We start from the raw sequence: 13,225 nt of genomic DNA, 5'->3' as shown, positions 1-13,225 counted from the left end.
AGTGGTCTGATCATCCCATGTCAGGGACCCAGCATCTTGGGATCTTACCAGCTTATCTTGAATGAGTAACATCACCATGGTACACCAAGCTGAGGACACTAGTTAATGTTCTCTAGCTGTCTGTATCCCACAATCTCTATCCCATTTACACTCAGAAGAAACCAGTAGCAATATTGTATGGTGGAAACTGGATTTGGTACAAGAGGATCTGGGTTTGAATTCCAGCTCTGCCACTTATTACCTACCTGTGTGATCCTCATATATAACATAGCATAGATTGGTCTAGATAATTTCTAAAGTCCCTTCTAATCCTAAATTCCATGATCCTAAGACAAATGCTCACATTGGAAAGTCAGAAGTGAAGCTATCCTCCTGACCTAGTGACAGTGCCTGAGCTATATCCCAAATGCTTCTTAGCTCTGTCTGAATAAAGCTCATCCCAAGAAGATAATCTGGACTATTCTTCACTCCTAAGGACCAGATTCACATGATCAATCCATCAATAAGCATTTATTAAGAACCTATTATGAGCTAGTCACTATGCTAAGTGTTGGAATACAGAGACAAAAGTGAAGAATTTCAATTTGTTACTAGAAATAATAGACTCATTAGAGAAGAGAAAAGCAAGCTGGTCAGTTCTATACTTTAGGAAAACCACTTTGGCAGGGTGTGAGGAGTCGTGTAGATTGGACTATGGCACCTGATACAGGGATGTGATAGAGGGAGACCAGTTAGGAAGTCTGAAGTAGGTTGGTGGCTCCATGGGTGAAGAGAAGGGGACAAACTCAAGAAACACTGTGAAGAAAAGTCAAACTTGGAAACTGCTTCAATATGAGAGGTAAGTGAAAGTGAGAATCAATGATAACACCAAGTTTGCAGATCTGGGTGACTGGGAGGGTTCTGATGCTCTTGCTAAAACAGGAGAATTGGAAAGAGGACTGAGTTTGGGGAAAGGTAATAAATTCTGCTTTGGACATGTTGAATGAGATGTTTGTGAGAGAAGCAGACGAAAAAGTAAAGGAGATGTGAAAAGTGTGTTCTGATCAGCACTCTGAAAAATTAAGGAGGAAACTGAGGCTTAAAAAGGGAAGTAGGGACAGCTAGGTGGTGAAGTAGATACAGCACTGGCTCTAGAATCAGGAGGACCTGAGTTTAAATCTAGCCTGAGACACTTGTTAGCTGTGTAACCCTGGGCAAGTCACTTAATCCCAATTGTCTCCCCAAAAATGGGGCAGGGAGTGACTTACCTATGATTCTATGGCTGATTAAGTAAGGTTACAGAAGAGAAAAGTACTCCCCAAACTGAGCTAGGCATTATTTAACCTAGGAAGGAGGATGGAATAGATGACAACTTTTCAAAGCCCATTCATAGATCAAGGTTCTAGATCTTAGGTTTCTCAACCATAGAACTCCAAATGGCTAGTCACGTCCAACCCTGGTTCTTCACAAATAAGAGGTAATTAATAAATGTTTGTTGTATTTGAATGATTTTAATTTGAGCTGAGTCCAAGATGTTTATGAGTTAGTCCCTAAGGAAAGAGATATCCTGAGCTCAGGAGGTGGTCTGGGTTACAAGGGAGCAAAGATGCAGCAAAATACCACCCTCCCTCATTTCTTCATTTATATACCTTTTGAAATTTTTTAAATAAATAATCCTGGGAAAGATAGATGAACTTGGGGTCCTAGAAGAATTTCCACTGCTATTAAGAGATAGCTTCTTCTTTAGATTATAAAGGCAGAGGGCCAGTGTCCAGAGTTAAGAAAGGAGACACAAAGTGAGGCTGAGACCATGCTGGGTTGCTACTCATCAGGCAAATGCTATTCCTAACATCTAACAGAACATAAGATCTTTGAGGGCAACAACCATGTCACTTTTTATCTTTGTACCTCCAATTCCTATCATGTTATTTAGCTCAAAATTAATTATTCAATACTCCGTGGACTTGCAATTTCTTCAGGGTGGGTACTCCCTCCACCAACCCAAATTGTAATTCTTCTATAATGTTAGGACCACAGATTTAAAGCTGGAAGAGACTTTAGAGGTTATCTAAATTCCCACCCCTTTATTTTACCAGTGGGGAAATGGAGGCTGAGAGGTGAAATGGTTTACCCAAGGTTACACAACTAGGAATACCAGACCTGAGTGAGCAGATGGTCTTCAGGGGGGCCGTAGCTAAAACCTCATCTCACTGGGACCACTTGGGGATAGGCAGCTCTATACCTAGTGAAGACTGTCCTCAGACAGGGAATATTAAGTTTATTGCCCAGGCTGAACTCAAAGCCTTTCCAGCTTTGGAAGGACCTGTCTGAGCTTTAGCTCTGCTCTTCAAAAACCCAGGATTACCTCTACCCTATACTCTGGCATCACAAGACATTTTACTTCTCTCGCATATGAGAGGTACTAAATAAGTATTTGTGGGATGAATAAATGAATCCGATAGAAGCCCCCAAAGTTTCAGTGAAGTGCCTTTCCTAATTTAACAGTCAAAAAGTTGGTGGTACAAGTGGAACTAAAAGCCCCATGTCCTGACTCCCATTCTAGAGTTCTTTCCACTATGCCATGCTGCCTCTCCTACTGATAAAACCAGTTTTAGACTGAGCAGCCCTGGGCCAGGTCCCTGGGAACCCTAGGCCTTATAAACTGTTTGGGAAGGCAGCCAGAATCCTGAAACAGGGAGACTAGAGAGGCGGACTTTGTAAGGGACAGTGACCCTTGGCAACGAGCCCAGTGTGCTGAGCAGGATGCTAGGAGAAGTAACCAGAGTGCCAAGCAGCTCGTCCAACACAGTAGGAGCACTCTTAGGAGCACTCGATCACTGTGGAGGCATCATGGCTCTAACCAGGCTTCAGAAAACATGGGTTCAAATCCCAGTTCTTGTATTTACTAGCTATATAATCCCAGTAACTCATTTAACCTATATAGGTCTCGGTTTTTTTCATCTATAAAAGGATCATCCTATCTGTTATCTACTTCACAGGGTTATTCAGAGGACCAAATTAAACACTGGCATGAAGAGTAATATAATTATAATGTATGATATTCATTCTTGGTTGTCTTATATCTCAATTACAACCAAGGTTACTCCTCATCACAGAAAAAGAAACTTTGACCTAAGAAGTTGAAATTAAAACCAGGGCCAGAGCCGGTGCCCTAACGTGAAAACATATCCTAGCCAATGTTCTTACCATCGTCTGTCTGTCATTCCAGCTTGGAGAGATGGGAGGGGAAGAACACAACATCTAATCAGTCTCTGTTTTGGAGCAGATTCAGAATAGACAATGCCACCTACCAACCCTTGTAGAAGCTCCCAGAGGCATCCCATGACCTTTTTACAGCTTTTTATATGGGGATTTTGGGGGCAGAAGTCGTTTGGAGAGAACAAGGAACTCCTACACTAGAAACTGCCAGGGAAAGGATGGGATGTTTATCTAGCCTTCTCTTTGTCCTCCTTCCCCTTTTTTCTCCATCAGGCCTAGTTCACATGGACAGGAACCATTCCTAGGGGAGACTTTCCTCTTACAGGACGGCCATCCTAAAGCTCAGATCACTCTGCTCCCCAACACAGGGTGGGGAAGGAAAAAGAAAGGCAGGGGGAAGGTGTTGTAATAATGGCCAGCTTGTTCCTCTACATTTTCCTGTCTGATTCCAGGCTGCCCAGGAGGTAGATCTGTCTAGTGAAACTACAAAACACCCCCTCCCTTGCTTCCCCCTCTCACCACAACCTAGTCCTAATTTGGTCCTAAGTATTCCTAAGGTGCCTTCCAATTTCCCGCTGTAACAAATGGCACAGAATGCAAATAGAGGTGGATGTGGGACACAGATGTTTGCACTAATTTAATTGAGGGAACACCTTGGATTAAACACTTTGCAAAACACTCACAAATAGGTTCAGTGCATCCGATAATGAAAAGCTTCCCAACCCCATGGCATTTGCTAGAGCTGCCTGCAGGCTCCTTGAAGATGCACTGGGGAGGGGCCAAGATGGGAGGAGAGGCCTGGAGCAGACGTTGGAAGAACCAGGAGGGGCCCAGAGAGCAGCAGGCAAGCAGGTGGGCAAGCCAAGCTCTTCCTGAGGAAGGGGGAAGGGAGTAGGGTGGGATTCGCAGCTGATTATTAGCCAGCAGGAGTTATATCCTAGGCAAGACATTTAAATCTTCTCTGGGGCTGGCTTGTTCACTCTAGGGACCAGATCCCTTTCCCTGTCCAGTTATCTTTGATCCCTGCCCCAGTGAATCGAAGGAAATGCCCAAACTGGCCTAAGACCAGTTATCTGTTCTCATAAAATATATGCCCAGCTGACTTCAAATGAATACGGGTCCATTTGATTTCCCTGCTCTGCCAAGAAGCATCTCTCCATCTAGTAAGCCCTGGTCCATATTTGGAGGGCTCTCCTGATTGGTTGAGTTTTAGATGCTGAGCACCAATGAGTTTTCACATTTCCCGCATCCCTTTCCCTCAAAGAGCATAACATTGAAGGGAACATAATATCATCTAGCTGGACCAGTGGCTTAAAGTGGTAAAACTATAGCTACTCATCAAACAATGAGCCCAAGGAGTCCAATGGATCAACCCATTCAGCAAAGACTCCCTAACATGAAAAGATCCTAGCTGCTATAGGGGTGGGGAATCTGCAGCCTTGAGGCCACATGTGGACCTCTAGGTTCTCAAGTATGGCCCTTAGCCTGAATCCAAACTTCACAGAACAAACCCCCTTAATAAAAGAATTTGTTCTGTAAAACTTGGACTCAGTCAAAAGGCTATACCCAAGGACCTAGAAGACCACATGTGGCTAGCCCACCCTGGCAGCAGTCCTACAGCCAATCATTCTGCCTGGTCTAGTCTAGTTGTAGATTGACCTGTTCAGTCAAAGACATTACCCTATGAGCAACAAGTCCTGTTGACTAAACATTCCACAGAAACACTGTACCCAGGAAGGAGTCAGCCTAGTCTAGTAATGGAGCTGAACAACAGGGTGATTCACCCATCATTAGTTCCAGAGCACACAGTGTACTCTGTGAAGATCCTTTGGAGAAAGAAAGGATATCTAGGTCCTAGAGTTCTGGATTTGTTGTCTGACCATGTGTGCTTTGCATATGTGTCTCACAGACATTTACTTTAAATCCATGCCCACTCTTCCCCTAATGGACTCTATTTGTATTTGTGGGAAAGTATGCCCTCATTTGTTGGGAAATGCTTTTTAACTGGTTTGCTAAAGAACTAAGTCTATTGGCTGATTGTTAAGGAGAAACCTAGTGGGGGCTTATAAGTTAATACAAGTAAGATAGCTAGCTGCCCACAGTGTTACTTCTAGAACCTGAAAGAAATAGCACCTGCCTTCTAGGGCCCAACCTGCCAGGAATAGTTTGAACTGGGAAATTAAATATAAAATGGATATGACATGGTTAAGTTCAAATCCAGGGAACTCCCAGAAGATTAGAAAAAGGCAGTCAGTAGGAAAAAACTGAAAATGATCTGTCCCTTTAAAACAACTTCCTTATCTCTGTCTTTCCTTTCATCCTCTAACATTCCCAAAACATATTCGTGGAATGAATTACATTCAGACCTTGATATTATAGAAGATCTGAAGAGTTGAGAGATAATCCTAACCTAGGGATTTAGGGACATAAATTCAGTTTCTCTCAGAGCTGGCTTCTTTCCTTTCTCTCAACCCATGGAATGTTGGCTCTTCTATCTCCCAACTTCTCCCAACTTCAAGAGTTCAGATAATAAAGCTTGATGACGACCACCATTGTGAGAATGCTGAGATCTCACTTACATCCCACAGACACACACACACACACACACACACACACACACACACACACAAGGCAGATTCATGTAAATAAGCCACAGCATCACAGGAAGGGAGATGTGACTACTTCTTGATATGTTTCATTATGAGCCAGTGGGGTGATGGCTTTGGGAATGAATTGGAAAGCATGAGGACTTTCTTCTGGCCTAACTAGATAACTCCCCAGAATGTGAGATAGTTTTAGATCACTAAGCAAATGCTCTCTAACCTTCTGAGGTAATTGTGCTTTAATCCTCAGGGAAGCATTACTTGCTTCCCTGGACCTCCAGCCTCCTCATTTATAAAATGGGGAATTAGCTTGTGCTTGGGGGAAGATGAAAGGAAACCCATTGGTTATCTACAACTACAGAGACCCTCAGTTTCCTGATGCCTTCAGGATCCCAGACGTTAAAGGAAAAGCACTCCACTCTCTACCTGCAAGAGGAGCCTGGTTGGCTACTGGTAGAGGCAAAGGTGCTTGTTTTTTTTTATCCTTAGTTGATGGGTACAGTGTAGCTAAAGATCACTATGGCAGCACTGGAAAGGACTTGGGAGGAAGGGGTCAGGCAAGAGTTATATGGAAAATACACAGGGCTTTGAAAAACATGTAAAGTTTGATTTAGAATCCTTATGCCTATAGGCATAAAGAAACCCCAGGTTTTCAAGGGTCTGGTGGGAGCTGTACACATTAGGTCACACACATTAGCTGTACACATTAGGCAATAGGAAAGTAGGAGGTAGTAGGATTTGGAACTAGAAGGTGTCCTAGAGATAATTTAGTCTAAGTCACTCATTGTACAGAGGAAACAGGCCCAGAGAGATGCTAGGACTTGTCTAAGGTCACAGAGATAAGTGGGTGAACCAAGATTCAAACCTAGATCCTCCAGCTCCAAACCTGGTACTCTCACATGTTCCAAAGCCCAACTACAAAACCTTCTTCCAGCACCTCTCAACCCTGCCAAGTTGGAGCTATGGCAGATCTCCCCTCCCTTCCTTTTCCCTCCCTTCCCCAGAAAGGTTTAGAAAAGCAGCTGGGGAAAGGGAAGGCTCCACAAACAGGCCCCTCTCTCCTGCAGGCAGCGTCACACCAACCGAAAGGAGATTTAATTAGCAAAATCTCGTTAGGCAAACGAAATTATCCGTAAGACAATACTCCTCTGGACAGGGGGTATGATTAAACAAAGCCATTAATTGAGAGAGTGGCAGCCACAGTTCCCTAGGTCCATTCATCTCCGGACAGGCTCTATTTTGTCTCCTTGGGCCAGTTGAATAGACCCTTTCCTTTCCCCCTTCCCCACTCCCATCTAATAGATGATCCCTCCAAGCTCCCAGAACCCCTAGAGTTGGGGGGCTGCAGACCTCAGCTTATCTCATCAGCAGCTTCTCCTCAGCCAGATTCCTGCTAAAAGTGCCTTGATTGCATAATGTCTATTTGCATAATGTAAATTGCAATCTCCTAGCTGTGGAGGCAGGATTCACAGAACAGCCATTATTTTTTACCACTCCACAAAAATTCTGCATTTAGGAAGCAGATTTGCAGCTCAGAATGCCATATAAATCTGAATCCGCCATAGACTCCATTAAATCATGCCAATTAAGATGGACCAGCCAAGAGTCTTATGTCCTTCCAGTCCACATAGGCAAGGACCTCTCAGTCTAGACCAAGGAACAAGGGGGAAGGAGAATTGGGGTGGGGATATAAGTATAGAAAAAAGGTGAGAAGAACTCGTCTGGTGCTAGGGGGAAGGGAAGAATAACAAAGATGGAAATTCTAGCTAAGACTATATTTCTATTCATATTGTACTTTCTCTACCCCTCTTCCTCCCTTCCCATAAGACAACTTAGAACTTCACAAATCCATCCAGTAGATGCAGAGAGGAAAACATAGAATCACATATTTAAAGTTGGAAAAGACCTGAGAGTTCATTTAGTCCAACCTTCCCATTTTAGAGATAAGAACACTGAGGCCCAGAGATGTGAAATACCCACAATTTATGTGCTAAGTAGCACATATGGAGTTTGAATTCAGGCCCTCTGACTCCAAGTGCAGCCTTCTTTCAATTACACCTTGACTTATCCAATTTCCTTTAGACCTGTTGCCTAAATTCGTTTGAGCCCACTGTAGAATTGATTACTGGTAGACTACTAATTTGAGTGAAAAAATGTCAAGGTTGTTGTTCACTTGTGTCCAACTTTGTGATCCCATTTGGGGTTTTCTTGGCAAAGACACTGGGGTGTTCTGCCATTTTCTTCTTTGGTTCATTTTACAGATGAGGAAACTGAGGCCAACAGGGTTAAGTGACTTGCCCAGGGTTGCACTGCTAGTAAGCATCTAAGCCCAAATTTAAACTCAGGTCTTCCTGATTCTAGACTGGGCACTCTATCCCTTGGGTCACCTAAAGCCAATGGGAAAATGTTATTATATTAGGAAGATTCAAGGTGTTGCTCAGATGTGAAATGTCCCATAGGCTCTTTCCTTTAAATATTCCTAACATTTTCTTGAGTCTCTCCTAGGAAGAATGATGAGATTTAAAGTTAACTAAGGGACAGGTTGTTCAGTAAAACTTACCCCTGACTTCTTTCTTTAATAGCCATAGTGTAGTTTAGACAGGGCTAGAATTGGTTGCGGACTTTGAAATCCAGAAGACATTGAAATTCCCTGTCCGCTTTCTAGTCCACTGGGTGATTCTGAATCCCTGTCTCATGGAACGAGCTCCCAACTTGGAATCAGAAACCTTGTGAGCAAATATTGGTTCTGCTACTAGTTATACAACATGACTTTGAGCAAGTCACTTACCCTTGCCTCAGCCTAGTTTTCCTCATCAGTAAAATAAGGGTAATAACATTTTTCCAACCTACCTGGAGGGGATTGTTATGAAGACTGAATGAGATAATGTCCATAAGAGTGTATTGTAACTGTAAACCATTTTTAATAAATCTGAGCTAATATATATGGGGACAGAGGAGAATTACAAGATACCCTAAAAGAAGGGCATTACCTCAAAAAATTGTCCAGGATTCCAGTTTGTCCCTGGCCTGGCACCTGGGCTACCTCCTTGCTACTCTGTTGCTTATTCAATATTCATTTGTCTAAGGACAAGATGCTAATGTGGATTATTAAAATAACAATAGTTTTGATATATGGTATACAGAATTTTTGCTTTATATGTGAAGAGCAGCTGAGTGAATGTTTTTAATTCCCAACAAGAGTATTTCTTTACTGGGTGGTGGGAAGGGGTCATAGATGTGGCCTCTGTGTCGTCTGCCTGCTAGCCCAAACCCCACTTCCCACCCCAATCCCTTAAGTGCTTTCCGACCTGATTTTAAGGAAAACAAAAGAGAAATTGTGCCAAATTTCCATGCAGACTCTTGAAAAACGGTTGTTAGTCTCCCAGGAAATAGACTTGCCCCTCCAGATGCATCAAAAGTTGCCCTCTTATTTCTATTCCATTTAAACCATAGAATATCAGTGTTGGAAGGGATCTCAGAGATCATCTGGCCCAACTTCCTCAGGCCTGGAAAAGGAATTGACTTGTGCCAAAACATAGAATCTCACAGATAGGAGGCATCTCAAAAGACATCTGTTCCTATCCAACTTATTCCCAAATCAAAGTCCCCTTCAGCAGACCTGACAAAGACTCTCATAGCAAAGTTATTTCAGAGCTGAGACAAGACCCTATACTCCTCAGCACACCACTTGTTAGCTTCCTTGTCCACAATCCTTGGCTAAAACCTAAAACCTAGTTGCCATAAGGAGCACTGATAGTTTCGGTGGGACCTCAGAATGGAACCGAGGGGTTATAGGTTTTGTTTCTGGGGAACAAAAATAGTTTTAACACTACTTGGCTCCATGGAAGTAATGAGATTCCAGAAATCCATGCTCCCTTTACAATTTAGAATTTCAAGCTATAGGTCACAGACCTACGTATTCAGCCATCTAGGATGCTTACCCTCAGTGCTAACAAGATAACTTGCATGGGAGAGGTTCTACACTAAATGTTAGCCCCCTCAGCACCCAACTATTTTAGGGATGCTATATGAGAGAATCCTGCATTAGGTGTCAACTTGATCTAACAGATTCTCAAAGATTCTTTCATGGCATGCTTAAGAAGAAAGGAGAGTGCAGAGGGAGTATTAGAAGTCCCTCTCTGTCTGGGCTATGATACCTAGTTGCAGGCATCCCCCTGGGTCCCACTCCAGGGAAGCCCCAGACTTCTCATGACCACCCTTGGGGACAGCTCCTGGAGGCGGGCAGGGACTATAATGCTGAGACCTTCTTCACCCTTGTTTCACAAGACTCTCTTAGCATACCTTCCAGGACTTTCAGGCCACTTCGATCATTTTGGCTCTGTTCCTTTAAATACTCCAAGAGGCCCACTACAACCTATATCTATAACCATGTACCACTGTCCAATAAAATTTTAGTTCATACCAGGTCATGTCCCTATGTTCTACTCTAAATCAGGAAAGATGTTCAGAAATGAGTTTTGCTTTTCTGAATCCTAAGAACAGTACCAAGGGCTTCTTCATGCTCTCTAGAGAAAATAACCAAGTTCATAGTACTCAGTGCCTGGCATAGTACTGAGTTTACAGTAAGCAATCAGCATGAATGGAATGGAATGAAACTGTTGAATTCATAGATTTCCTCAAAAACTCCACACCGACCTGGAACAGAATCTCATGTTCACTTCTTTTTCTAGCTTGAATTCCTTTTCTCTGCTACCTCTACATCCTACTGTTCCTCTTCCTCCTTCCACTGGCCAGGCAGCCAGCCAGTAATGCTGATGAGCTAGGACACTGAAGGGAATCAAGGTCTTTCTTTGCTGCCTTGGTCCAGCCAGCCCTCCTGATCTTGTATAGAAATCTTGACAAAACACTCCCTAAGGGGGAAGAAAACTTAAACCTTCATGATTGAGATCAGAGAGGCCATAAGAAAACAAACCAGACAGCCTTCTCCGACCCCCTCCAGGAGCTGTCCCCAAGGGTGGTCATGAGAAGTCTGGGGCTTCCCTGGAGTGGGACCCAGGGGGATGCCTGCAACTAGGTATCATAGGCCAGACAGAGAGGGACTTCTAATACTCCCTCTGCACTCTCCTTTCTTCTTAAGCATGCCCATTAAGGTTCACGCTCAGCTTGTTCCTCTCATACTTGACTTGACTTATGAGGTCCCTGTAACCTCCGATGCGAGGAGACATCGATTCTTGCAAAGGTCATTTTCTTTCCGCCCCCACTCTCCCTTTCCATTCTCTGTCTCCTGGGCAGGCTTTCCTGGAATAGGACAGTAGAGGGGGGCGGTTACCTTTCTCTTCCCACCCCTAGTCCACTAATCTGACCACTCCCCTAACAGTAGCTCAGTGGAGGTGTCTGGGCAGTAGAAATCCTTCAGTAAGAGTCTGCAAATGCAGAAAACAGTAAGCCATTAGGTGGGGAGGCCAGGCGCCCTGCTTGCTCACTGAGCAGTCATCTGCAGGATGTTAGAGAGATAGCAGGTCAGCCATTCTTATGATTTATTCAAATACTCATTACAGTCAATCTATTTTTACACAGAGGTGAAGATATGCACTGATAACGGTTAATCATTTATAATTCCACGGACTGGTTGGAAGCCAATGTACTATCAAAGCCAAGGAGCTCACATCAGCGACGCCACCAGTCCCCCTAGAAGGTGGGCAGAGGAGGCGCCAAATGAGGCCATTCATCCATTCGTTCAACAAACATTTATTGAGCACTTGCTGTGTCCTAGGCACCCTAGGGGGATATAGAGATGAATAAGACACAGGATCCCACCCTCCAAAAGTTTATAATACAGTTGATAAGAACATATGCAAAAATAACCAAAACATAAAATAATCTATAAGTACTGCATGAGTGAGTGTTATAGGTAATAAATATTAAGAGTTCGGAACAGGAAAAGATCACTTCCAGTCAGAGTAATTTAGGAAGGAGGTGGCATTTGAGCTGAGGCCAAAAGAATGGGTAGGATTTCAATAAGCTGAAATCAAGCAAGGAGGACATTACAGGTGGGGGTAGTTGGGAGAGGGGAACGTCTGGGGGCAGGCATGAGCAAAGTCCCAAATCCACAAACGCTAGAGGATGTGGCTCCCAGGGACGGCCATCCACTCCTTCAGAAATAAAAAGAGAATAGAAAACATCTACAAACTACAGCTCACACTGCTATTGCCTCCCCTCAGTGCCATTCAAACTCATGTCACAGATCACAGCAGCTGGACTTCAGCTCCAGTCTTCAAACTCAAGGAGTTTCCCCTCTCCTGTACTCATTACATGAGCAACCCATGAAGTTCACCTTAATGCACAATCAATAAAGCCTAATTAAATAGGATGTCATATTACAGGGCTCTTTGGTCACATTCAGACATAATCTAATTAGATTTCCACTGTCTTTTACATTCTGACCAGCTCTTTGTTGAATGTTCCTCTTTCACAATGCAGGGCTCATGCAAGAAGATCAGGTTCCCCAGCTGACCTTTAACCTGTAACCTCATTGAGACTGGGTAGAAGATGCCAATCAAAGTTACTTACAGTTCAGGGCCTCTTTTCTGGCAAGAGACATAGAAGATTGAAAGTCTCAGGACCCAGCCACACACGCATCACCTGCCAAAAAAAAGAGAATATCTTTATAGACTGTGTGTTATCATTCCAGGAGTAAGAGTCAAATAGAGGATGAACCCAACCAGGTAGATACGGCATGGAAGGGAGCAGTAGACTGGTGACTTAGATCACCCACAGTGCTAAGTGAGAGAAAAATCTTCTATTTATTGAGAAACTGCATAGAATATTAACTGATAATCAGTCAGGAGCTAGGAATCAGGATTACTACCAGATGCTTTTCAACTCTTGTCTTCTATCTATTTTGTGCCTCAGTTTTCTCCTTTGTATGCAAATTTTATCATCCCTCTCTATGAAGACCCTTGAAAAGAAAGAGCTTGTTCCTATTAAATAGTGTGATCAGAAGGCAGACAAATTAATGTCATAATCCTTTGCTAGGGTCAAATACACAAAAGGAACAAGTATTTATTAAAACCTAGTTTGAGCTAAGCACTAAGGGAGATAAGATAAAAAGTCTAAAATGGTCTCTTAAATGTGCTTACAGTCTACATGGGACTATATGAAGGCACAACAAATAGCATATGGAATATATAATTAAGTACTGAATTTTTTGGTACAGATTGCAAGTGCTATGAGAATTCTGAGTTAGGAAAGAAATAAGAGTTGAACCAGTCAAGGTAGACTTCAAGAAGAGAGACTTGAACTAGGCCTTGAAGGACAGGCAAAGGAAAAAAGAGAGGGCATTCCAAACAGAAGGCACAGCACAAATGAAGGCACAACAAATGGGACAGTGAGGAGTGGAGAGTCAGCATATTTTGGGTCATAGCAGAAATTGACATTGAATGAAGAGGGTGACAAGAATATGG

At 43.2% G+C, this 13,225-nt stretch overlaps 1 protein-coding gene across 3 annotated transcripts in view; it reads right to left on the bottom strand.

Annotated features, from left to right (window-relative positions):
• Nucleotides 1-13,225, bottom strand: part of PKNOX2 (PBX/knotted 1 homeobox 2) — a 341,067-nt gene that overhangs the window by 237,039 nt on the left and 90,803 nt on the right. For all 3 annotated transcript variants that reach the window (XM_072611458.1, XM_072611459.1, XM_072611460.1), the window contains exon 2: nucleotides 12,333-12,404. The gene's annotated coding sequence lies outside the window, so the exon portion shown is untranslated. The remainder of the gene's footprint in view (nucleotides 1-12,332; nucleotides 12,405-13,225) is intronic.

This window comes from Notamacropus eugenii, chromosome 5 (genome assembly GCF_028372415.1).
Source record: "Notamacropus eugenii isolate mMacEug1 chromosome 5, mMacEug1.pri_v2, whole genome shotgun sequence".
Lineage (NCBI taxonomy): Eukaryota > Metazoa > Chordata > Mammalia > Diprotodontia > Macropodidae > Notamacropus > Notamacropus eugenii.
The sequence above is the reverse complement of the archived record's forward strand: the minus strand, read 5'-3'. Positions and strand labels throughout refer to the sequence as shown.